Source organism: Ambystoma mexicanum, chromosome 5q (genome assembly GCF_040938575.1).
Source record: "Ambystoma mexicanum isolate Mex_15411 chromosome 5q, UKY_AmexF1_1, whole genome shotgun sequence".
NCBI lineage: Eukaryota > Metazoa > Chordata > Amphibia > Caudata > Ambystomatidae > Ambystoma > Ambystoma mexicanum.
In genome coordinates, this window is record NC_090933.1 from 1,142,702,372 (window position 1) to 1,142,729,242 (window position 26,871).

Below are 26,871 nucleotides of genomic sequence, written 5' to 3' on the forward strand. Positions count from 1 at the left end.
TTTATTTCATGCCGCTTAACTGTAGTTTGGTTAAGGCAGTTTGGTGCGCCTTGGTGCGATTGCGGTAAGAGGGTCACGTGAGGTCAATGTAGTTGTAGGTATTGTGCGCTGGGTGGTAGCGCCCAGTTTGAGTGTGGGGTGACGGTGGTTGTGTGTCACGCAGGGTCAAGGAATGAGCGTTTGTGCTCAGTGGTTTCCACCAGGCACATTGTTTCTTTCACACATACAACTACTCCTCGTAGTTGTGCCTTGTGTAGTAAGACTCCTATCCATCTTCATCAGGGTGCAGTGATGGTTCAATGCCTTTGGTTGATGGTTTCGATGTGCCTGGCCAGCACATCAAATGTTTTAGTGAGCGGAAGAAAACGGGTTGTTGTGCACGCCCGGGTGATTCGAGTCAGTGTGAATGGAGATGTATTTATTTTTATTTTATTAAATGTGTTACTCGCCCAGACCCTTAGGTATCACAGCGAGGTTACAGACAGCTTGGTAATGCATATATTACATTGGCAAAAATACAAGAAATAGAATATACATGGTAAAATACATTTACATCGCATTGAAATGACTATTTTTGTTATTGATTAAATAGCCAGGTTTTCAGCAGTTTTTTTAACCCCTTGAGGGTCGTCTCATTTTGGATGGAGATCGGCAAAGTGTTGCAATGTTTGGGGGCCAAATTCTGAAAACTAGCGCCTCCTGCTCTAGTCTTTTTGACGTGGGGTATTGCGAGTAATGAGTGGTTGTTACATCTTAGGGATCTGGTACTTGTTTTTTTTTGTTATTACGTGATTTAACTAGATGGGGCATTTTTGTATAGGCATTTGAAAGTGGTGCACAGTGTTTTGAACAAGATCCTGGCTTTGATGGGGAGCCAATGTTGCTCTTCTAATTTTGGAGATGTGATCCAATTTTCTTATTCCGAGGGCCGCACTAAGGGCTTTATTTTGTATCATCTGCAGTTTATTGAGGTTGGTGGTCGAAGTACCTAGAAATAGAACGTTGCAATAGTCGAGTCTAGATAAAATCTGGGCCCTTGCTAGAGTGATGCAATTGGATGGGGTCAGGAATTGACGGCTGAGTGAGATGAGCTTTGAAGTGGAGGATGAGAGTGCGCTGATGTGTTTGGTCAAGGAGAGGTTTGAATCTAGATAGACTCCTGATGTTTTTACATGTTCGAGTACTGGGATGATGGTGCTGTCTATGTTGATTGTGGCATAGTCTGGCTGAAGTGCATTTATTTTGGCTTGTGAACCCACAATGAGGATCTCGGTCTTCATCATTAAGACAGAGGCTGTTTAAGCCATCCAGTTTTGAATTATGGAATAGATTTTATTTATGATAGATGTGTCTTATATGTCATCCTCTGTGAGTGTGATGAGAATCTGGGTGTCATCTGTAAAGTTCTGTTGTGAAGTGTCTTGTGCCTGCTGTGTAAGTGTAAAGGGGAAATGTGTTGTGTATTGCTTAATTAGGCCAGAATGCTGTGAAGTCATGTGGAGTGTTGATGTCAGAATGTACGGGTGAGGCTTCAAGTCCAGGCAGTAAGGACAAAACACCGGCTCCATCACCCTTCCTCTCTATGTAACTTATTTGTAACCTATGTAACTGCTGGTAAAGGTATCTTGAGAAGCTGGTAATAAACCTTAAAAGTGAACCTAACAAGGCTGAAGGTCACTTTGTAACAGTTAGAGAAGGGTGTCAGTAGAAGATATAAAGGGTATAAAGGGAAGTGGTCACTCACACCGTGGAATAATTGCCATGTCTTTAAAAAGTTGCAAACCTAATTCATTCACAAACATAGTCCATAGTAGAGGCGGATTTTCCACTTACGCGAGTGTAAGCCATGGGTGTATCACCTGGATAGTACCCATTCCGGCGCGTCATTCCATACTCATCCAGGAGAGATCACTTCCTCCCACGATGGCTAGCAGCACTTTTGAGAATACTCAGCTCAGATGAAGAATTCTCACACTGGACTAAGTCGGTAAGATCAAATTAGGGCATTGAAGTCTCCTACTAATATAATTGGCAACGAGTTTTCAAGCCAATACCAACCGCAGCTAGATTTGCTGCAGTGGTTCTGTTATAAGGGGGGGAGGGACAAACATTGATTAGTACCAGACGACTCGAGCAGAGACATAGGTCAGCTGCTTGTACTATCCATAATGAACTGTTAATTTCTTTCATAGACCAAGAGGAGGACACTGATATCAACAGCCCTCCCCTTGGACGACCTTTGGGCCCTTTTAGCGCTGCTTTGTGAATGGTTAGTCGGCCATCAAAATTAACTGGTCACTGAGCCAAGTCTCCTGTAATGCAACAATCGAGCAGTTGCTTAAGTAGGCTGTCAACCGACCATCACTAAAAATATGTACAAATCCCTGGGTATTATCAAGATTTCAATGTCGTGACATCTGCACAAAATGAGTTTTAAAAATTGCTGGAAGCCATTGCCAGTAACCTTTGTCTACATCATTAGTGATTGGTTTGGGGGGGGGGGGAGAGAGGGGCATTCAGAACAATTGATAGGAGGCGGTGCATTGGCCACAGTAGAGTTTACATGTAGATGATGTGCCATCAGATCACATTTAGCCATAGATTGACAGCTCATGCTACATGTGTTATCAGCAGGAGTGGTGTACGGTAGCCTGTCTTTTAGCCCTACTAGTTTGTGGTATCTTATCCAAATGTGGCATTCTTACTTTGGAATTTAGTAGGTCAACTTTTCCAACATAAGATTACAACTTAGTATTGAGGATCAAAGCCATGGAACTTAGATATTCCATTTTTATTTTTAAGAAAACAGCATCTTGGTATAACATGGCATAATCTAACAAGTCACCAGACCTAAAACAAATGAGGTATTATTTAATCTATACTCATCTTGGTCGACCAATAAAATATCTGACGCTGACTCGTAATGGGGTGATGTTGTGAAACAGACCACAGCGCGATTTAGTGGAGGAGCAGGTCCTTTAGTAGGAATCGCTTGCAGCTGGAGTGCATTGAGCATGTTCACCCCTTTCTGGCTAGCATTCTCCTTTGTTTTGGTAGCAACAGGAGCTGCTACGTGCACTCTTGTGGGTGCCCACAAGTCTAATATACTTTTGGTCAGACCGCCCACCACACTGATTACCCATAATCACACTATTAGTTGACTTGGGTAGGAGACAAGAAGTTATCACGTCATCGGATGCTACACACTTACAGTTGCCTGCTGGTGGCATAGATGAGACCAGTGGGGTTGTGCGAGTACTAGAGACCCTGAGTCACTTTGAGGTACAACAACTAGTGTAGGAGTCACAGTACTAGCTTTGTGACTAATCCGCGGTTGTTTTGCATACATCACGGCCTGCTATACAACTTTTTTTCATTTAATGTTATTAGAACTAGTCGAACAGGGCTCATCATACTTCTTGTTCTCACTAGATTCAGCTGTAAAAACAAACTTGAAAGGGTGTAAGTATTTTGTGCAAGCTGAGCCAGGGGGAAGACAGTTTGCTGTGGGGGGTGAAGCACTGCCCTCCCATATGTGACAGATCCTCCAAATTGACATTAAAGGATTCATTTTAGGCATTTTTCTCCCAGCACTCAGAATAAGAAATTATTTCATTTTATGATATTTTTCCATGCAATTTCCAGGGGATGTTAAGAGACTAAGTGCATGTTCCTAGGAATTTGTGGACTAAAATGGCCAGTAAAGACTCGTTTCTGGCTGATTTTAAAAAAGGGACAAATATTAAAGTTGGTGGGAAGATGGAAATTAGATTATGAACATGTTTAATCATTTGCAGAGTTATAACATGCATTTCATGAAAAGGAAAATAAATAAATTAAAAAAATAAAAAAAATAAAAAAAAAGCTGTGCCAAAGGGCAATACTAGCTTGCACAGAGTTGACAATCAGCTTGCCCAAGTCCCTATGACTCACTGAAACCACATATCTATTTCTTATGGCGATGGCGAGTACAAGTTTGAAGTTATGATACATAACTCAGTTTTGCTAAAAAGTTGACTTTAGAACAGAGAATTATATTAAAAGCCAAACAGACGATGATGCTCTCTCCCCTTGAACCAATAAGGCTAGGGGAGTGGATAGAGGAATGGTAGTCTGTCCCATCCCAGTGCAAGAGTAATTCTAGAGTATTCCCCCTAGATTGTAAAGTGAATTATGTCATTTGGGCTTCATAAGGGGTGGACACAAAGAATCCAGGAGAAAGTGGGCGGAGGGAAAGCTGAACCTTACCATCTTGAAGAGTGCAGAGACCAGACCCCTTGCATAGCTGTCGAGTGCCAAGAGATCCAGCTGGCTGTCCAGAATCCCAAACCGAGGCTTACTTTGTAAGTAACAAATTACCCCAGACCCAAATTGCATAAACCGTTGTAGCATTGCACCCATTAAAATCCCATTGAAACTCAAATTGCCAGTATAATTAATTCATCTTTCCATAGAAGAATCTGTATTAGCCCATGTATGCTAGCGTATCTCTCAGTTGCCTGTATAAGTCCTTAGTATCATTTTGATATAAATCAATTAATTCCCCATTGCGAATTCACGTTCAAATTGTGGCCATTAGAAATCAACATTCTTGAGTGTTTTTATTAATTATTCTAGTCATTAACGTATTGCCTCAAAAGAATTAATCTGTGTACTGAAAACCTAATTTATCTGTGTATTGTGTGCCTTAACCCACAAACTCCAAATTTGCAACTGTAAAAAAGGTAGTCCCATTGAGAGCAATCCTTTTGCCTAGAATCCGACCTGCATATGCCTCTGTCCTGGTCCATGAAAATCGATGTTAAAAGCTAAACCCTTTCCTTAGCTTCCCGTCATTGTCAATCCTGTGTAAAACAAAATTTACATTTGCTGTTTGCATTTTTCTTTTTCCATTTGCTTTTTCCCCCCCAAAATCGAATTACCTACCTTGTTTTCACATTACTCTGGTGTGCCAATTAGTAGTCTCTAAGCTTCCCTATCTCCTCAAGCGTAAGCAAAACAAATTTCCTTTCTAGCTGTCCCATAGCAGTTGTGAGTAGCCATGCGAGTAATAATCAAAATCCGATTCTGCCGTTTTGCTCCAAAAACGGGTTTTCACTTTGCTTCCTATCTTGGGGTGGTAGGGCTTTATTCCAAATCCGATTTTCTCCTTCTATCCCTACTCCTTGCCATTGCCTTCCATTCAAAGGAATTAAATTAGCTGATTTTTGAGGGCGAGTGTCGCAGCGGGGAGTGCTTATCCTACGGTCACTTGCTTTAAAACTGTTCTTTCCTGTTTTGCCATTAAAGATCCGTATGAACTGCGTTAGGATTTCTGAACCAATTGTTCTGTAGGAATCCATTTGTGTTGCTACAACATTGGTGGCTGTTGTAAAATTGTTTGATGTTGCTTTTTTCATTAAACCATTAATTAATAAATATCTTACTGATACACACCGGCCTGGTTCCTAGTCCATTGTGACACGGGGTGTTTCTGAAGGTGGGTGTGAGACGGGCTGGAGGCCTACTCAAAACGAATCTGTGGTTTATTAAAAATAAAAACGCTTTATTGTAAACCGCATTCATTGTCGGGGAAGGAGTCCCTGGCTGGAGTGTGCCGTGTTATAAACCGTGACATTGCGCACAATATTCAACACTCAGCTCATATCCTCAGTGGACGTAAAACGACAATACAGCCGTATCCAAAGTAATCCATCCACAATATCCATCAGACAGCAGGGGGTTGAATAGTTGTTTCCATGTTGAAAAGCACAATAAGTTAATACTGTAAACTAAATTAAAAAGCCAAAGAAAGAAGCTAAAGTAAAACATTAAAATAATTACTCACTGCTGCCTTTCCAAACGCGGCTCTGCCCCCGACCTCCCTTGCTGAGTGGTAGTGCCCAAGCTTGCTGCTGAGGTTCAAGCTGGGATAGCAGCACAATTTCTTATCCTCAATGAGATCCATATGGTAGCAATTCCAACATTAGATCAGAACTTAATTCGGCAGTGCTACATGTAGCTATTCTGTGTGGCCAGAAGAGAGTGCTGTGATAACAGTCTTCGCATTCACTGATAGTATGCCTCTGCCTCAGCCCTGGCAAACAACCCACCCAATGCCCTGTGAAATTGTTCTGTGTGTCCTGTCCCCTAGGAGAGGGGGGGGGCCAGGAGACGCAATGTGTCACCGAAAAGTATTGACTGTCAATTAGTGAACAGAGAGAAAGGTTTTGCTGCGCCTAATGAAGAATTACGTGGTGCCAGACCACACCCATACACAATACAAGAACAGCAGGGGATTCAATTGACAGGAACACACGCACACACACCCCCCAACTGAGTTCCCTGCTGTTCTTCTATTGTGTGTGGTCGGGCGCGTTTCTCTTCCCAAAAAGAAAATAATGGGCGATTTGCCTCCAACCCAGTTGACTATCATGCAAACATTGTATCAGTCCAATACTGCTGCATGCAATACTCACCTGCAGCTTTGGGCCCTGCACCAGCTCCGTCGTTGCTGGGGGGCGGAGAGGGCGCAGTGCTCCCACTGTTATCTGTGGAGGGACAGAAGGGCTGGGAACTCACATGCCAGTCTTGCTATTTTAATAGCCCAGCAGGGCTTAGAAATTAGGTCACCTGTGTCAGTGAGTCAAGTGTTAGTCTGGTGTTTATGAAAGGCGAGCAGTGCTGAAGGAGGGGTTACAATTATATGCTTTATAAACTGCTTAATCACAAATAAATGCGTCTGTTCTGAGGACAGCAGTTTCATGGGTGCCAATTTTGATTTTCACTCCAAGGGCAGAAATACTCCAGCTCTGAATATACGAAAGCGACATACCCAACCCATGCCTGGCCAAAGCACATTTTATAGCACTTTTTTATATGGAATTGCAAAAAGTCATGAATACAACCATTTTTTGTATACATAACCTCTTACAACTGTCATTCAACCTGCTGAGCTACCCTGCTATTCTTCTACTGTAGAGCCGTTTATGGATCCCTTAATGTAATACAAATCACTGCATTATCAACAGCATTTTGGGTGCAGCACTGCCATGGAAGGTATCCAGATCCTCAGAGTTATTTCCACCACTATGTGAAAATGCAGCACAACGGACAATGAGAAAACAAACATTTATGCTGGCAGCCCTTTAACAGCATTGCAGTTTACGGTTTGAATACGTGCATTTGTCAGAAATTGCTCTCGAGTCTCGGGCACATCCATGATTCTAAAGTCATCCATATTGTGTGTACGGTGGCCGGTGCAGGGCAAAAACTCAGTAGTCAGCACACTTTGCTATATCTAGAAATTTGCATCTGCCAAATTATCAACTCTCCAGTTAACCAGTGGGCAGGGGAGTTGCTAGGTCTGGAAAAGACCCGGGGCTAAACTGATGTCGGAACTGTTGGGTCTGGGGGCTAGCTAGTCTTTTGGCTGTAGCTCCCCGCCCTAGCAACGCCCCTGCCAGAGGGGTGCAGAATACCCATCTCCCGTTGGAACACCTTATCCAGAACACCAGTCTCGAGCAAAATAAATTCTCAATATTGAAGCACAGGTTTCCACGCATGATCAGAGCAAATTAGAATGAATAAACAAGTTCAGGCCCGACAAGAGCAGTTTGTTGCGCGAGCAAGGGCTAAATGAACAAGAACTATTTTTCCCTTACAGAAACAAGAATGCCCCTTACCCGATTAGACACAAGCACATTGCCCGGTGGGCGGGGGGGGGGGGGGGGGGGGCGAGCCCCAGAGAGCCACGTCACCTTTTCCTGACGAAGGGCGGACATATTTACCTATTGAAGCCTGCGCCTTTACCTAAGGGAACAAGAGCAGTGTATCCCAGGGAAGGACGAGCACCCAGCTGTGGGGAGAAAAGTGAATTCTCCTTCATGGAGCAACATCACATTCCCTAGAGAAGCTATAGCCTTTTCCTAAGAGGGGCAGCGTACTGTACATGGACAGGCAGGGGTCCGTCAGCGAGATACACAGAGAACACACCGACATCAGTAAAAGAAATGCACTTGCGTTTCTTACAGAAGACACCTGGCCAACAGGAGCAGCTATCGCCATGGGTAGTTCACAGTACAGCTGCATCCATCTCCTGGGATGCATGTGCATCCATGGGCAGGGCTGCAGGCGCACACCATTGGGGCCAGGAGATTTTTTTAAAACGTGTTGAGGGGGAGTGAACATAGGAAACTTCAGGATATGTTCAGTCTGAACTAGCAAAAACGGACGGCAGATAGCTACTATTGAAACACGTGTGTATAGGCGCGTTATAAATGCCTTATCATGATTGGCAAGTAACTGCCATTTACACCTTTCGTTTCTAAAGCGCTATAAATCTTAGCTGCTAAAGGCAACAAAAAAATATCCTAAACCAATCCTTCCCTACATATTAGGAGCGACCAGGCCAACGCTTTTACACAGGCAAGTACACATACCACATGCCTTTTGAAACAAGCCATGGAACAATCGTCACAGTGACCCTGGGAACATGAAAGACAATGTGTCAAGAAAACTGGATCAGCTGTGGTTGGAAGCTAATGAAGGCTGGGCTTTAAGTGGGCCTGGGTTTGCCAGGAAGAGCTCTGGCAGTCTTCAAAAGCTGATTCTGAACCAGGGGTCTATTGCCCCGCCCCACCCCACCCTCCTACCCCCTCATCCCACTCACTAGCACTACCTATATGCCCCCAGGAATAGCAACCTACAGCAAAGGATTACAGGAGCAGAGTGGCTGCCTTTTCTTTGTTTTCTCGGAAGGCGCCCACAGTGATTCATATGGGTGGGCCACTAACACACCAAGAGTGAAAGCCCCACTTGCAGTCACACGAATTTAGATAAAGCTGATGGCATACAGCAGGTGGGGTTGGACTTTGATACATTAGTCGACCACCCCTCTTCATCTCGGAGGACCTGCTTTGTCTGCTACAGGCCGCAATTAATCTGTTTTATAATTTAATACATTAAACTGAAAACCAATGTCTTACTCTACTTTTAGAGAATCTGGAATACACTAAATCAAGACGGAACAGTGCAGATTTGTTTGTGGCTTACAAACGAGCACCAGATCCTCAGAGTTGTTACCTGCGCGGTGTAACAATCGACACTGCTCTTGATAACATGGTATTCCAACTTCTCTAAAAATCTAGACCAAGTTATTAAACTGAGTCACAAAGTGAAACAATGTACTTGCGTTATATGTATCCTTCGTGGGAATGTTACCTCATTCACATGGTGCATGGCTGTTCCAAACATCTCAAGTATACCCATGTACTATGCTAAACAAACGTAGACAGTATGTTAACAAGACCCACCCGAGACTAGGCAGCGAGACACAAAATAAGCTACATGCCCAACCCAAAAGGTTATGTATTGAAACTAGTCAACGGCCCGCGCTGTACAGGTCACTTCCCTTGTTGGAGCGCCCTCCTCCTTCGATTCATCACCCCACTTTAAGCAATGAATGTGGGTGAAAGGAATTCCATCCATGGGCTTGGGGGAGATCATTTGCAAGCACATACCTTGGACCTACATCTGTGCCGCTTTGTAGCTCCTGCCCATGTGTTACAGTTGCAAGCGTGCTCTGCTCAACTCATATTGGAAAGTATGCCATACTCGCAGAAATGCATATATGCACATATGTTCTTCTTAAATGCACTGGTATAAGCTCTAGTTCAACTGCTTCAATTAACGTTTGCCACCTTTCCATGTGTTGCTGCTGCCTCTGAAGTGTTACATCATTGTTCAAAAACCACCAGTACACTGCTATTTGATCGCCCTTGTGTTATTATTTTGGCATTCAAAACGGTTTTTGGAAAGGAAAGACGCAGATATGAGAAAAACATTTCTGGTACACTCGAAAAATCAAACACGTTCCCTTCACATGCCGCTTTTGTGTAAAATACGGCAGTCGAGTTATCACATGCACGAGCAACCCACGTTTCAACAGACCCTTCAGTAGACACAGCACGGGAAACTGATACAGAAGCAGCCAAAGACCCACATACGTGTTGCAGCTGTCCTGTAATGTACAGGACATTTTTTCCCTTTGGGCGAGTAGTGTGATCAATCAAAATTGCAGAGCCCAGCTTCCAATATTCTCTCAAAAGGCTTTCTTACTTTATCACTAGAAGGCATGTATCAAGTTTAAAATTGTGGAGATTCCCAATTTCCCATTGCTTGTATGCGAGTGGCCAGTATGGGGGTTCTATAAAGGGTTACTATAGACCTAACCTGGGTCCTCGCCCCCGTCCCTCCAAGGATGAGAGGTTTTCCCTAATACATGGTTTCCATTCTCAGCACTAATCTGGGCCGAAGAAGAAAGAAAAATAAATGGACAGGGCCCTTTGAAATATATTTTAGCTTAAAGAAAGAAAAAAAATGACACCCTGCTCTTGCCCATGCCACACCAAGGCCCACCAGCAAAACCCATTAGAGGGTGATGGGCCATGCTCCCAACCCCAGGGAAGTCACTTTCGTAACGTGTCTACCTCTGGCTAGCTAGAGAGGCTTCACACCCATGGGCCGCAGGGACCTCTGTGCGATGGTCTGCAGAGTCTCCAAACCCAGAGTATGCAGAGCATGCGGCCTCGGGGGCTGCTGCCACTTTTGTGGCAAGACCTGCTGTCCCCTGGAATGTGGCCTCCCCGGAAGCCTCCGCTCCAGAGGACCCGGGTCGCTCAGGGTCCATGGGGGCGCCCTCGGCGTCACAGAGCAGTGGCTGGGACAACGTGGCCATTCTCAGCCGGAGGAGAGGGCGGTCAGTAATATTCCCCCTCGCCGGCGGGTTCTAAGGTTCCTAATACGCGCCGAGCTCGAGGGCCTAAGCCGAACAAACGGCAATAACGTCCAAATCGCGCGCCGCGTTTAGTGACGGGGCCGGGTCGCGCGGTGCAGCGCCAGCCACGCGAGAGGAGCGCGCGGCGTGCGTCCCGTGCGCGCGAGGCCCCGGGTGGGACCCAGCCAGTGTGGCGGCGCGAGCTCGACTCTTCATGGAAGTCGATGGCAGAGTGGCCAGCAGGGCCTCTGGGAGGTAGCTGGCTTTCAGTGGCTGTATGCCGCCACAGCGTGTGGCGCAGAAAAGCAACACTTCCAGGTGTTACCAAAATACTGACGGGCTGTATGCATTGTCACGACCCTCACACACTAGAGAAAAGCGGACAAGGCGATGCTTGACGTGAGGAACTAAATGACAGGAGCCTCACAAACACTAGTCGGAATCTGCAAAACGCTGTCAAATCGATTGAACGCTGGCAGGCGACGGCCTGAACGATGGCACCATCAAGCATCTCACACACGCTGTAAAGACACCCTCTTGAAATCAAACCAGCTCCAACATCCAGAAACATACGCTGGTGTACCCACTTTTTTTTTGGTTTGGGCTATTATGTGGCACCAGCCGAAACTATTGCATTGCAGTAGACATATGGAGGAGGGACACACACACATTGTAGATGTATGGTTATTTGCCCAACCCACTCGGTGCCTGCCCCTCCCCGCCCAAAACACTCATGGGATCTCTGAGCGCTCTTTATTCAATCCTTACCATCAAACTTTGCACACTAAATCCCTCCTAGTGTTTTCTCAGAGCACTCTTCTGAGACTTAATGACTTCATTGGAACCAAGCCCGATACTGCTGTAATAAAAATATCTTGCAGGTCTGCCTTCAGCTACTGTTTATAAGCACCATGCCCATCCTTCACTGAAGCCCCGTTAAAAACCAGCATTGGCAAAGCCAACCGTTTTGACTCGTATATAATATATTAGGCTTTTGCCAGACACTGCCATTAGATGCCCATGTACTGGGACCATTTTGCACCTGCCCATCAAGTTACCACCACAACAGTGCATAGCAATCGATTTTCCATGCTTACACAACAGCCCAAACGTTGGCATTGCCAGTGCTTCTTTTAATGTTTGCAAGGTGCTACATGACACGAGGTCGTCAGCGGAGGAAAGCATTTACAATGATTTCAACTGCGAGGTTATTACCAGACATGCCCGATTTTACCATTATGCAAACCGATTTTTCTAGAAGAGCATTGTACTAAAAACCCGACAATTCTCACACCATAGTCCCAGAATCCTTTAACATTGCACCAAAAAAACTGACATATTGCCCAAAACCTTACAATACAGTACTTCTCTGCATAAATATCGTTCATCAAAAATGGTGGTATGGCCTTTGGAGTTTGTCTGCTTCCACGGCTCCATAAACGAAGCAGACATATCCCATACACTATAACAGTCAATCATATCAACTATTCTGGGGATTTTTTTCCAGATCTTTCCAAAACCTGCAATAGATAACCAGACATTTTCTGGATAATTTTAGAAACGTCAGATACCATCACGCTTTAAAGTAAACCTGACAATTCCAAGACATAGGGCCTCATTACGACCCTGGCGCAAAGTGAAAAACGATGGCGGTAAACGATTACCGCCATCGTTTTCCGCTAGGGCCGATTACGACCTGTGACCGTTAACTACGATGCCATTAGCGGCATCGTAGTTAACGCCGCCGCTAACTGCACCAAGGACGCGCGCACGCGACCACCCACACCTTAATTACCACCATGGCAGAAAGGTACGCGAATCCCGACCCAAGCGGACATGCACCTAACGCCATCACCCAGCCCGTTAAGTACCTTACCGCCATGGTGCTAATTACGCCATCGCGAACCAACCGTAAAGGGACATGTTAAGTGAATCCAGCTGCCACAGGTGCACAGAATCAGCACAGGTGGAGGCAATACAGACCAGGAAGTACAAAAAGAGCACACCCAAACCCTTCCCACACCCAGTCACACTCCACAATGTTACCAATTGGACTAGCAATGTTGGGGCTGGAGGACCTGATAGCAATGCAATGCTACAACAACAACAGGCTGCACAGAGGAGACGCAGGAGGAGAAGGAGGGCAAGGCAGGCCCAGCAAGCCCCAACAGCACAGCCAGTGCCACCATGCAGGCAGCCCCCAATCCCACGCATCAGAGCCAGTCCATTCAACCTCACCGCTGAGCAGATCCACACCCTGTACCGACTGGACCGCGAGACCATCACCACCATTGTGGACATGATACACAACGACATAGTCAGCATGATTGAAACACCCACCGCCACCCCACCCCCCCTACTGAAGGTAGTGTCCGTGCTCCACTTCCTGGCCACAGGCAGCTACCAGCACACAGTGGGGCACTTGCATGGCATATCACAACCATTATTTTCGCGTACACTGATGCAAGTGCTGGATGCCCTCCTCAAGCACAGATGACTACATCTCATTACCACGGTCTGCCCAGGAGATTGCTAACACCAAAGTGGGTTTCCATGCACTAGCTGGCATACCTGGTTGCATTGGTGCCATCGACTGCACCCATGTGGAATTGACGGTCCCACATGCCCTGGAGGTACCGTACCGCAACCGTAAACTATTTCACTCAATCAACGTGCAAATGGTCTGTGACTCCAACAGGATCTTCACACATTGTTGTGCCCGATTCCCTGGAGGAGCCCATGATTCAATGTTCCTGCGTAACTCCACAATACCACGCTACATGGAGCAACATGCATGGCCCAGATCCTGGCTACTCGGTGAGTCACATGTCATGAGCATTGAAATGTGAAGTGGGTGGGTGATTGACATACCAATGCAGGGGGGGAATGATCATACTTCACCTGGCTGCGACTAGCAGTAGCCAGAACATACCCTGAGGCAGCACTTACGTCATCTGACTCCTGTATACGTGAGGCCTGACCTAAGCAGCCCTAACATGTGAATGAAGGTGTCTCCCAACCATGACACAACCATCTGCAAGTGCATTGACCATACTGTGACCACATTGACTCCAACGAAATGCACGTCACCAACAGCATCTACTGAAAGGCCTGTCCCCCATGACTGTGCCCAAAGGAGGCACATGATGGACTGGAACATCAATGCACCACAACACAGACAGCAAGGCCCACAAACTGTCCCTATTGACAACAGTCCTGTTCACTGGGGTCATAATGAAGCAGACAGCAATGTTGCTATCATGCGAGTGTAACCCTCACAGGACACGTGCCAGGTCACCTACAGAAACAGCCTGAACGGACACAGTGGATGGGCACTCACAAGGCACTTGTCACCCCTGCATACATTGTGTCTTGGCATTCAAAACAGCACATGAAAGCCATGGACATATAGCGGTTGCATAGTGTGAATCCAGTAGCGCCAATGAAAGTGGTGCAAAGTAACTGTTGAATGCAAGTCATGGTGGCACATCATGTTCGTCAATCAATCTCATCCCTGACACATACATTCTTGCCCACATACAGGTGATGCAGGCTATCCCCTGAAGAGGTGGCTCCTTACACCAGTCCGGAACCCACAGAACCAGCATGAGGAGGACTTCAACCGTGCCCATGCCCGTACACGTGTGGTGATCGAGCAAGCTTTTGGCCTACTGAAGGCACGTTTCCGCTGCATCAGCAGGTCTGGCGGGGCACTCCTGTACCGCCATGAGAAGGTTGCGAAGATCGTCATGGCATGTGTCATGCTACACAATATGTGCGTCAGAAGAAATTTGCCCCTGCCCCCTGACGCAGAACTGCAACCACCTGACGATGAGGATGATGAGGGTGGGGAAGCACCTCAAGGAGGCAGCGATGCACAGGAGGGGCGTGTAATGCGTCAGAATCTCATTGACCAATGCTTCTAGCACACACGGCGCGTGCGTGTAACATGGAGACGGCACTTGGGGCACTGTGTGTGTGCGGGACATGCACACTGTGGACTGTACAACAATGAAGCACATATACGCAATAAAAATGTCCACACATTTGATTAGTGGCAAAAAGAAAATGTGTATTTCAATAGTGAATTCTTGTGACACACCCCCTCCCCCTCCCCCCTGAACACCCCAACACACCCCCTCCCCCTGCCCCCTTCTCCCCTGAACACCCCAACACACCCCCTCCCCCCTGCCCCATCCCCCTGAACACCCCAACACACCCCCTCCCCCCTGCCCCCTGCCCCCTCCCCACCTGAACACCCCAACACACCCCCTCCCCCCTGGAATCCCTACAAAGGTGCGGTAGTGTCTGTGCAGCAGGGTGTGCAGTAGTCCTGCTCAACTGTCAAGCCACTAAAGTGAATCCCCTCCCCTGGCCCCCGGGGCACCCCTGCCCGTGCTGCGTAGATTGCGCCCTGATCTGCGGATGGGGCTGCTCTGTGCCGTGCTGGTTGATGAGGAGGGTCCGGGCTGCACATCTCGACGCATGTCCCTGATGGTCTGAACAAGTTCTGTGAGGACATTGCGCACAGCCGCGAGTTCCGTGCATATGTCCTTTGTGGAGGACTCAATGGCAGCTGTGACTCGGTCTGCCGACCTCTCCATGGCATCCCTTGCCCCCCCCACACTGTGCAACATGTTCATTGAGGAGGGCGGATAGCTGCTGCTGGTGGGTAACTATATCTTCAAGGGTCTGCTGGTTCTGCTGGGCCATGCCCAGTGGCATTTGCATGTCCATTGGGCTGCTCACCTCAGGCTGGGGGGATGGGGTGGCTGGCCAATCCTCGGCCTCCGACTGCCCCTGTGTGGCATCCGCCTGCAGGGGGCTTAGGGATGTGCAGGGGGAATGTGGCTGGGCAGTGGGCCTTTCCTCATCGATGACCTCAACGCTGCCTGCCTCACTGTCGGAGGTTGCCGCTATGGCAGCGATTTCACCCAGGGTGCTGCTTGCACCAGAGCCTGTCCCTTCAGTGGGCACGACTAGTGACATGTGCGGTGCTGCTGCTGGGTCTGTGTTTGCTGTTGTGGGGGCTGGCACTTGCCTGTCCTCTTCCCCAGGCAGGGTTTGTGGCTGCTGGTGTGTTTCCTTTAGGACGGCTGAGGTGGATGCCTGTGGCCTGGCCCTCTTGGTGGATCTGGATGCAGTGTTGTCCTCTTCCTGGAGGTCTGTGTCAGAACCTGTGGTGGAGCAAAGGAGGGATAGTGTTATTGATGGGTCCGCGGACATTGGCCGTGCATTGTGAGGGATGACATCTATACAGTGGGTACATGCAGCACATTTCAGGCAGGGACATACAGGTTTTGTGCCTTTTGTGTGGAGGTAGCATGGTGGTATGTGTGTGCCAGCAGTTAGGGTGTGCATGCTGCATGTGTACAGGGTGGAGTCTGGATGTGTCTGTGGACATTCACCTGCCGATGTGTTGCATATGCACTATGGGGCTACATGGTACTTCTCATGATAGGACTTTGTTGAGTTTAGCATGGCTTGCTCTGGCCACCTACCTGCATCTCCTGAGGTCGGCACTCCTCTCTCCATCCCTCCGACACCTTGGATGCTCTCCATCCCGATGGTGGATGCACATATTTCCTCCCATGCTTGCAGCTTTATGGGCGATTCGGATCCACCCCCAGTTGACGTGCCTAGGTTCCGGTTAGCTGAGATTATGCTTCGGACACAGAGCCTCAAGTCGTCCCAGCGCTTTCTGCACTGCTGGGAAGTGCGGGGTACGGCCCCCACTGCACTCACACGCTGTGCCACTAGGGCCCATATGTCCTTTTTCGCTATTGCCGTCCTTGTCATCTGCGTTGAGAATACAGCTGCAGCATTATCTTGCAGGGTCTCTGCGAGCATGGTTAGTTCCTCCTTTGAGAAACGGTCTTGGCGCTGCCGGTCTCATGCTTTTTTTATGACTTTGGGCATTTTTACTTGGGTAATTGGGTGGGTGATGGGTGTGGATAGGTGTCAGGGTTGGATCAGGTATGGTTGTGGAGGATGGCAATGGATTGTGTTTTTAAAGATGGCCACTGTGCAGTTTCCCGTTCCGCCACGATGACGCTATTTCCGGTTCCGCCTATTTACGGTGACCGCTAATTATGGTCGCCGCTATGGTGTGTGTGTGTGTGGCGGTAGTGCTCCTTGCGCGGCGTGCGATGGCGGTAAGGGCCGTTTTTGGGCCATTTACGCCATGCCGTACTTTACATTAACGCCATGGCGTAATGCACGTGCCCGATGGGTCAGAATATGCCGCACTTTACACCATCGAACCACAGCGTAAACGTTAATTACGCCATGGCGGTAATGTTCGGTACTTACCGCCAGGGTCGTAATGAGGCCCATAGTTCAATGAAATGTATATTACCAACAGGAAATGGTCTCCATCGACATGCACGTGTGCAATCTCTGTCAACCCAATGATTGCAATGACTTCAGTGGATAAGCTCCTGTTATGGGACACCCTATAGCTGGAACGAGGCCTTGTTCAGGTGATCAGACCTCATGCAGGGTGTGATACTATGTAAATTCTACCTTATTTCTTGCTACAGCGTGGCTCCTGCATGTCGAGCAACCTGCGCATAACTGTGCTCCAACACACTTCATGCAGGCAAACTAAACCACTTGCATTCCTACCAACAGAAGAACAATACACACTTCTGCAAGCAACATAAATACCAGATCCTCAGCTAAGAGGATCCCAATACCATGGGTGCACAAGGCTTCCCTGCTGGAGATGGGCACCTCCCATGTCCTGAACACCAAGAAACCGATCTGCACGCAAGGATCAGGGTTTCAGTCTGTGTGCATCGACAACAGCAAAACCATCTTGCATTTCCCCTCCATGTACCCAAATCCCACCCAGTCTCTTCCAGATCCTCCAGAGTACCTGCACACCACACACACTTCAGGGGTGCATGGTAGAAGCAGTGAGGACGTAAGAGTTTTACATCCATATGGATGTCCGACTAGAACATTTAATGGTCCCCAGCTGGTTGTCCTTATTCGATTGTTACTGTAGATACCTGTGTAAGATCCACCCACGTACCCCCATGGAAAGCCCAACACCAGTGCTGCAACTGCTTTTCGAGGATGGCAGACTTTCTCTCAACAATTGGTGTCTCCCATCATGGTCTACTTGTCTCCTTCTGCCTACTGGTAGAACAAGACATTGTTCAACAACATGGTCAAATCATCTGCCTGAAGCAGAAAGAATGTGACACCACCAAGTGCCCCGATGCCCATGGGTTGCTGCACGCTCTATAAATGAAATGCATGTATAAATGGAGTCCTGTGTGTGAGCAGAAAGGCTCTTTGATCATCTAGGAGCAAGCGTTGAGGAAGAAGACTCCTAGCACACCCATCTAAAGATATGCCCTCTATGTTGCATGCATTACAGGTGGCATTTCATTCTTCAACGTCCCCCTGGCCAGCCAGATAGGTGCCCCACTGTAGGTCTATCGAGGCAAGTCATTTTCAGCGGCACTCTACAGTGTTGAGATTTGGAGCTATGCCCATACCAGTAAACTAGTGGTGGCTGAGAATGCCTTCTACAGATCCTTGGTGAAAGTAGGACAGGGTACCCCTCGAAGCCTAGAACTGCAGCTGAGGTTTCTTGAAGTCCAGCTGCTGTCCACCCACTGGATCAAACTCATCATATCCTCTGGTGGGGTATTCCAGGACAACCTCCGAAGAGTACTCACTGTGGATGAGACCATACCAGCATGAGGCTCCATCCTACGTTGGACCCCCTGGATTGTTTGGCTTTCCCCAATGTAGTATCCTGATGCGCATCTTAGTACGTATCTGGCAAGATCGTAATTTGAGGGAAACCCTTGGGGCTGCAGAGTCCATTTAGTGCCAGTTTCACTACTGCAGTTAGAGTTCCTCCATTTGAGATTAAGACGAGATGTCTACACTTGCAGGAGAAAGAATAAGAGTGAAAACGAGGCATGATGTTGTGATGGACAGATGCAGAACACCGGTTCACAGGTTTCTCCCTGGTGTGAGCAGAACTGCGTAAAGAGTTGCACGTCCCTAAAACACATCAGTATACGCAAGGACAGGCCAACCTTCGTCCATACCGCCGCTCCTGCCCAGAATTAGGTGAAGATAGACTGAATACACATGGAGGGACCGACTTGGTAAGTTGGTGAAGGGATCTTCTGTGAGAGAGGGGGATGGAGAGGTAGACTGGGGCACATGGATATTCACAAGGCTGGATGCATTTTGGTAGAACGTTGTGGATATGTAAAGTCTAGGGGCAATTTTATTACTGTGGTTTAATTGGGGATTGGTTGGATCCACGTTATTTAAAATACAAGCTATGTATGGTGATGTGTATGTATCATCGTGAAACAATGATGGCTTTTATATTGCGATGTTTAAGTCAATAAAAACTGAATGAACACTTGTGCAGTGGCACAGAAAACTCTACGTAGGTCGTCGCTTAAACGAATGAGCTAAACCCCATTCTTTTTTGGTAGAGAGAATGTTCCAGTGCTGCTAATATGACATGGGCTAAATCCACTTGAGGACCTGGAAAACACCCCAGTAAAGCATGCGATTTACCCCACATGCATGCAAAACCCAACCATACAAGGCACATGCTCAGCCGAAGGGTTGCCCATGCCAAGTAGTGCACAGTGATGGAGACGGGTCAGAAGAGCCTTTAAAAGGCTCTAATGTTCCAATCCTGAGAGTACCCTCTGGCACCTGGGGGGAAGTTTTACAATAGAAGCTGTGCTGTGCGCCTCTTTGTCCCCATTATCGTTGCTGGGAAACGTTATTTGTTGCTTGTGACACCCATAAGCCGAAACTATTGCATTGGAGTACAGACGGGCAGGAATGGGGCGTATGAGGGTGGACACAGCTCGTAGGTGTTTGGTTATGTGCCCACCCACGACCATCCTAATCCCCACGGCCGTTCCCACCCCTTCATGCCTCTGCCCGCCCAAAACACCTCCTCCTGGGAACTCTGAGCTCCCTGTAATCAAATCAGGCTTTGCATTTAAAGGTCCTGCCAGTGTTTGCTCATCGCAGTCTTCTGAGGGTTAATTTGAGTTGTAAACATTGGGACAGTAAGTGCACTGGTTGCTCAATTTAGTCAAAAACAAATAGAGGCTGCGGAAACAACATGTTCAAGTGGTTTGTTCCGTTTTTTGTATAGATGTGTACTCGGCAGTGTGGACAAATACACCAACCCGCGAGTGAAACTTGTGAGCCTTTTACCACTGCTTATTTTCTTTATTCAAGCAGAGAATTTAAAGCAGGCAGATTTACAAGCGATGGCCTATTTAAGAGGTCATGGTTTTGGACAAGACGTTAGTAGCATTTCCGTCTTAAGAAACGCAAATTAACATTTTATTTTTGATAGACTATCACATCATATGAACCTTGCATTTGTCAAACACTGAAACCTTTTTACGCATTACATGTTTTTATAATTCCTGAAACTACGTTTTCAAAACCCAAAGGACATTTTCTGCCTTATGCTGAAATGCATGCTGGTATTTGTAGTCTCCCAGTCAAGATGGAGGGGAATAATGTCACAACTGTGCACTTTTTGGCCTAACATTTCTGTAAGGCGTAATATATTTGAGCAAGTACCTCACTTGCTCTGTGTAGCTTTTAATTCCACTTTATAAAAAGCAAAGTATTGTTGGAAGCCAGACAGTGTTGAGGAGGGGGGCACGATCAGAGGGCAAGTGAGTCATGAATAAGTGCCCAAGATGTGGCAAGAGAGGCTGCAATCGTGGAGGCCGGTGTAATTATTTTGCCCCAATAGTGTCCATGGGTTGCTTTTCAGGGAACAAGTAAAGGAAACATGTGGGCGAACACCTTGACTTTTTTCAGAAGGCTGTGGGTGTTTTGGAGGTCACCAAGCTTGCTCAAAACAGGATTTCACTCAAGTTGTCATGTTCCCAGCGCAAACACCCACAAGACCACGTTTGTCATCAAAACCCACGTCTTGGCATTTTGTTTTCCAAGGCACATTTCACTACAGTTTGCTGGCTTTAAAAGGTTAGCACCTTTTATAATTTGCCATCCTATTTATAGGAAAATGTTATCAGGTTATTTTTCTGGTGTCGATTACTATTTTTGAAAGACCAATGCTCTTGTCTTGTGAACTTTCTTCTAAGGGGAAAGGTCTTGTGAACTAAGTTTGTATATCTCACTTTAAGAAAAATGTTCACTTACTGTGCATATGTTCACGGGTGTTATTTTTTGATTTTCGCTATGTAGGTAAAAGATCCCACACCAAGTGAAGCGAGGGAGCCATACTCGTCCAGAGGTCAGACCACCACATTTTACAACAGGAATAGGAAAGATTAAAAAAATAAATAAAAAAAGCCATAGAATTTACAGAAAGGTATAAAAAAAATAACATCTCGCAACAGTCTCCTAACCTGCCGAGTTGCCTCTGCAATATTATGCTATAGGATCCCCTACTATTCCTGCACCCGGCAATCAGTTCTGGCCTGCTCACCTCCTCCAATCAAGACTCGGGTAACATTTATGAGACTCCCTTCTCATTTTGTAGTGAGCAGCACTTGATAGTCTTATTTATTTTGACAGTCAACATAATCCTCATCTGTAGCTTCGGAAATAAAAGTATGTTGCTAATTTGGACAATATGACCAAATATACATGCATGCGTGCGTACACACACACACAAAACAATTGGGAAACTTCTGCAAAAACAGCAATAAGTTTCAGTTAGAAAAACACAATTACCATATTTTTGCAATGCCTTTCACAAACCAAAGTTTCAAAAAGACCTTTGCAAACAGTATTTCTACTAATTACATCTGGGAAGAGTTGTGTTCAAGTTCCCGACTTGCATACTGCTCTCAAATCCCAGCTTCTCCACTTCAAAGTAAGTGCTCCCAGGCCAACCATTTTATCACACTATGGTTTATCTGTTGGACGTCTATACCAGTTCTTTAGCTCACACTCTGCTACTTCAAAACAAAAAAACCTGACTCACGATATTGCCACATAGGATAGTACAATTCATATATTGGATGTCACAGTGTATTTGTCTACCTTATGCTTGGCAACCTATTTTTAATTTAACTTCCCATGACACCTTTGCATACTAAAGACTCATTCTGCGACATCACTGATGTCCCTATTTATGCAAATTAGGCAGGCCCTTTTGCCACCCAGAGTCCTGAAAATCCTGGGGCCGGCCCTGCTCCCACATGTGACAAATCTGCACAGTTCTGTTAAAAAGGTCATACCTTTTCGGTCCGATTGCTTTGCAAGCTCTACATTTTATCATTGCCCATATGCTAAGTATTACCATGCTGCAACCAGGGTTGGAAAGGGCAGGTCTGCCAAGTGGATACTGGGTCAGTTCTGCCTTTTCAGACACTGTGACCTTGTATTCTGGCACTCGTGGTTCTGCGTTTTTTACTTTGGACCATAAGGTGTCGCAGGCGACACCTATAAACAAACTATTGCATTAGAGTACAGAGTACAGATAGGGAGGAATGACATAGAAGGAGGGAAACAGAGTCTGTAGGTGTTTGGTTGGATAGGTGCCCACCAATGGCTATGGTAAGCCTTGTGGCCATTCCCAACCATTCCTGCCCACCCAAAACACCTCATGGAAACGGTTTGAGTTTGCTTTAATCAAGACGTACCATCAAATGTTGCACCCAAAGTGCCTCCCAATGCTTTTTCAAAGCAGTCTGCTATGACTTAATTGGAGTTGTAAACATGCTACTGATGTAATAAAAACGGTCTTACTAGACCCGCCTTCAGCCACTCGATTTATAAGCACTCAACATGCGGTTCACTGAAGTGCTGTCCTGGTTAAAACAGGCATTGGCAAAGCCAACATTTTTGGGTTGTGCACAGGATTTGAGCTTTTGCCAGGCACTGCTATTACATGCTGAGGCACTCGCATCATTTTGCACCTGCTACCACCAATGGGCAGTTAAAACCACTACGGCGGTGCCTCGCAAGTGCCTTTCCCATGCCACACAAAAGCCCAGACTGTTGGCATTGCCAGTGCTTGTTTAGCATATCATTCCCGCCTCCAACACTGCTCTGAGATGCTGCGAGGGTCCTCATGGAACTGATATCCTTTGCAGTGCAGTGCAGAGTGGATGGCTCTGGCTCCAACAGGTAGATATCGTGATCCCACAGTGGTCTGCGACAAATCAACATAGCCCAACATTTCGGGGGTGGGGGTTAAAGTCAGTTCTGCCTATGGCCGATGCCACACTTCTCGAGGGAGTCTACTGTTGCACAAATTGCGTCCGCTGAACACTAACGTGACTCCCACATCTCCGCCTGTCCTCATCACACATCCAGGGCTATGCTATGAAGCAGTGACGTCATGACAGCCCAAGGGACACGTTTCCGCACCTGCCCCAGGTCATGTGACCACCACACTACGACTCCCGTCGTAATCACCGCCCTTTGTGACACCGCTAGGGTACTGCACGCTACCTGTTCTCGAGGCACTCACCATGCCAACATTATCTACTCCATTCGGGAGACAGTAGTCCAGCCCAGTTTTAAGTTTGCATTCTGGGACTTGTGGAACTGGATTAGTAATGCAGAAAGCAGGACTATAAGTCACAAAGTACAAAGTTACAACCAGGGCTGTACAAATGAGTCCCAAATCAATAATGTTACCAAGTACGTCTCTCCAACACACGTCATCGCGACTCTCCGTGACAGCACCCGACCTCACGGTACTTACTGGGACACCTGCCTCACAAAATGTCTTACTGACACCCCTGAACCCACTGTCCAATCCATTCTGGTGACACGCCATGGTTCAACGGAATCCCCAGACAGGGGTCACATACCTACGCCACCCCAGGAGTACACAGCGACAGCCACTTTACCCAGAAAATAGCATGACGTGCTATGTGGTACCCGAAGTTAAGGCAGAACCCAGCCCACCAATTCCAGAACCCCCGCCAGGTGCAGGGTTCGAGCCCGGCCTTCTTTTTAGACACCGTTTTTCGTGCACTCGGTCTCTTTCACACTCGCACACATCCTCCGGCGAAGTGCGACGTTATCCGCGGAGAGTTCGGGCTCGGCTTCGCCCCAGCGCCCGTCTGGGCTAAATACGGCACCATGCCCTGCGCTGTCTTTATAAACTGGGATTAACACGATTCTCTTCACAGCATGCACGCTGAAAGCCAAGGCTCAGAGAGATAACACCCTAGGGATGACCATACGACTCCACACCCAAACCACGGGTTACTGGTGACCTGTGTTTTACACCCGACTTACTTTCTGGTGGGGCACCCTAACCCCCGCACCTCTGTGGCAACTGGCGGGATGTCACGCTGTACACCAAGAGCCCCCCCCCCCCCGATTTTCTCCATAACCAGCTCTCCCTTCAGCAGTTTTTCGCATGCAATTCCGCTGCTCTTGCCCACACCACGCCTTTCCCTCCACCGACCAGCCTTCCAGGTCAAGTTCCCCACAGTTCGCAGCCGTTCGCCCGCGTTCTTACCTCTCTGTTTAACGCTGAGAACGTTATCCTGTCTGAAGTGTGCAATTCCCGCGGCTGCTGCGTGTGCCCTGTGCGTGCGATAATCAATGCACTGAGTGCTTTATACGGGCTCTAAGGTTCCGCGCCGCACCGCCCTCTCCAGTCCCCGCAGCCGCGCCTCTGGGTGAACTGTTGCGCAAGACAGAGGAAGCAGGCGTTCCTAGTGGAAATGCTAGAAAGAGGCACAGATGTGTGGCAGGGGGCGGGGCTCTAATAGAGCTGCAGCCACATGGTTCTACTATGGCGACTGACAGGCAGCGCTTTATTTATTTACTTACTTGAAATTCTTCAAGCGCCACACGCCCGTAGGCCCTCAGCACACAAACAAAAGCAGAGGGCATACAGGTCAGAAAGGGGGTCGGGCATAAGAGAAAGAAGTATTAATATACTTTATAATACGCTTTACCATGGCGCGCATACCTCCGTTATAGATTGCATTCCGTAGACAAAAGTCCGCCTTGGTTTTCAGTCTGCATTCTGGGACTTGAAGTCCCAGATTTCACCCATTGTAAATCCGGCACTACAAATTCCAGAATTCAAAGTTAAAACCAGTCCCGGACTAATATCTCCTGAATGGAGTGGATAATGAAGGGGGGTTCTGGTCTCCCGTGCCATCTCTACAGGGATGGGAGGGTGGGGGCCGGGGCGTTTTTGGAGGAGGCGAGTGAAGGATCTGGACCGTCAGCAATGTTTCACATAAGTGACGTCATAGGATGTGACATCACCGGCATGTGCCCGCTAGCTAGGCCCCGGTTTGTTATGCCAGTCTGCTTTCCACCAAGACTAGAACGTGATGGCTGGAAGGTTTTACACTATGGTTTGTAATGGCCTCCAGTTGGTATTGCTGAAGCCTTTGTTCATGGCAGTACATTCATGTATCCTTCCTGTGTTGAACAGTTTGACCAGAGCAAATACCATTGTATACGTAAAGTGCCTGGCAAATCATCATGCGCTTGTGTTCGCAGTATTTGCACAGACTTGTGAACCTGTTATGACAGTAAACAGCCTTTCTCTGTTGTCCCTGGTGAATACACTCTGCATTTTCTATTTTTCATTTGGGCTGTCTAAGTAATCTTGGTTGATTCCCCTGATTATTTTGGGATAATCAGCCACTAACTTGTCGGGCAAATCTGCACGTTCTCTAACATAGGTACTCGAAAGTGGTGCACGGCTATGTGAAAATGATCGTGCATGCTTTTGCTCCTCTTGCACGTTTTACCATCTGATTAATGACCCTTTGCAGAAACGTTCAATATTTATGCAGGGGAGTTGGGAGGCCTTAAGACTTCTGGCGTGACGTCATTATTTACCCCCAAACATACATCAGAGTTTGCAATTTCAAAGTAGCCAGTCTGCACAGCTGTCCCCACACCCAACCGTGTCATATGAGAGAGGTTGCAAAGGCGTTCTACCATAATCAAGGTATTGGACCAGCTTTCAATCGAACAGTTCTGCTCTTTCTGGTGGGAAAGGGGCGTTTCACCCTTCGGACGGGCAGTCCGTAGACGGTGCAGCCCCTGCTAACACCGTCTTTGGAAGTAGACGGAAAATGCGAAGGCAACTTGAATTGGGAAGCAGTGCTCCTGTCTATCGGCCAAAGCCGGATAATGTGCACTGTAATGGTCACACAGCAAATCCTTGAAACAGAGCACACTCCCGAGTAGAGCCTGATCAGCAGCACCCTGCTGCTCTATACACAGGGGCAGCAGCCTCACCCCCCCCCCCCAATAAAGTAGGTCTTGTGCACCCCGACTGTTCATTTGGCGGGCCAAGCAATTTGAGACACCCAGCTTCAGTGTCTCCTAGCAGTCCGCAGGCATGTGCAGTACGCCTTCTATTCGGCCCATTGGAACCTGTTTGGGGATGCACTATACTAGTACAGAAGCACCCTCGCCTGATTGGATATTGCCGCCTTCCCATGCACTTCAGCGCTGTTCACCTTTCGGTCAGATTGTATGGCAAGATGTGGAATAAGCACAAACAACTGGGTTAGTGGCACTCTTAATGGATCCAGTGCAAGTCATGTTACAATCTGTCATTGCACGCTGTACCTTGCTCAGCACGATCTCAATGTGGGACAACCCCAGACAGCTCCGCAAGCACTAGCCCGCTGTCCATCTGATCACTTCTTTCAAGGTCTGCATCCAACTTGTGGCCACTCACCAACCCCACTAAAAAAAACTCTTCCCTCTGCATACACCTCTCAAACTCTAAGCTAAACACAACCATTCATCTACAGCACAACAAACCGCATGCACTTCACTACACCACAACAATGAAACAAACCACACATTGCCTCGCACAGCAGCACATGACGGCACCGAATGAAAATTCACACCTACGCTCAGTGAACGGTGTAAACCGAACTGAAGTTGCTGACAGTACATCACAGCTTTCTTGGTCATTTCTCCCACTCAGTCCTATTAACTTAATCCCCACACCTTACCCTCTTGCTTTACAGATCCGCCAGAGCGCTAATGGACCACACAGGTGATGATAGTGCACAGCATAAAAATCCTTTAACATACGTAAAAAAATGGGCACTAGAAATGTCCTGCGTAGCCTTGCATAGCGCATATTGGTGGTTTTCAACTGA

At 47.4% G+C, this 26,871-nt stretch overlaps 1 protein-coding gene across 1 annotated transcript in view; it reads right to left on the bottom strand.

The window, feature by feature from the left end:
- NDRG1 (N-myc downstream regulated 1) overlaps positions 1–24,517 on the bottom strand; it is a 432,144-nt gene extending 407,627 nt beyond the window's left edge. Inside the window, exon 1 of the mRNA XM_069621660.1 lies at positions 24,237–24,517. The gene's annotated coding sequence lies outside the window, so the exon portion shown is untranslated. The remainder of the gene's footprint in view (positions 1–24,236) is intronic.
- Between the last annotated feature and the right edge of the window lie 2,354 nt (positions 24,518–26,871).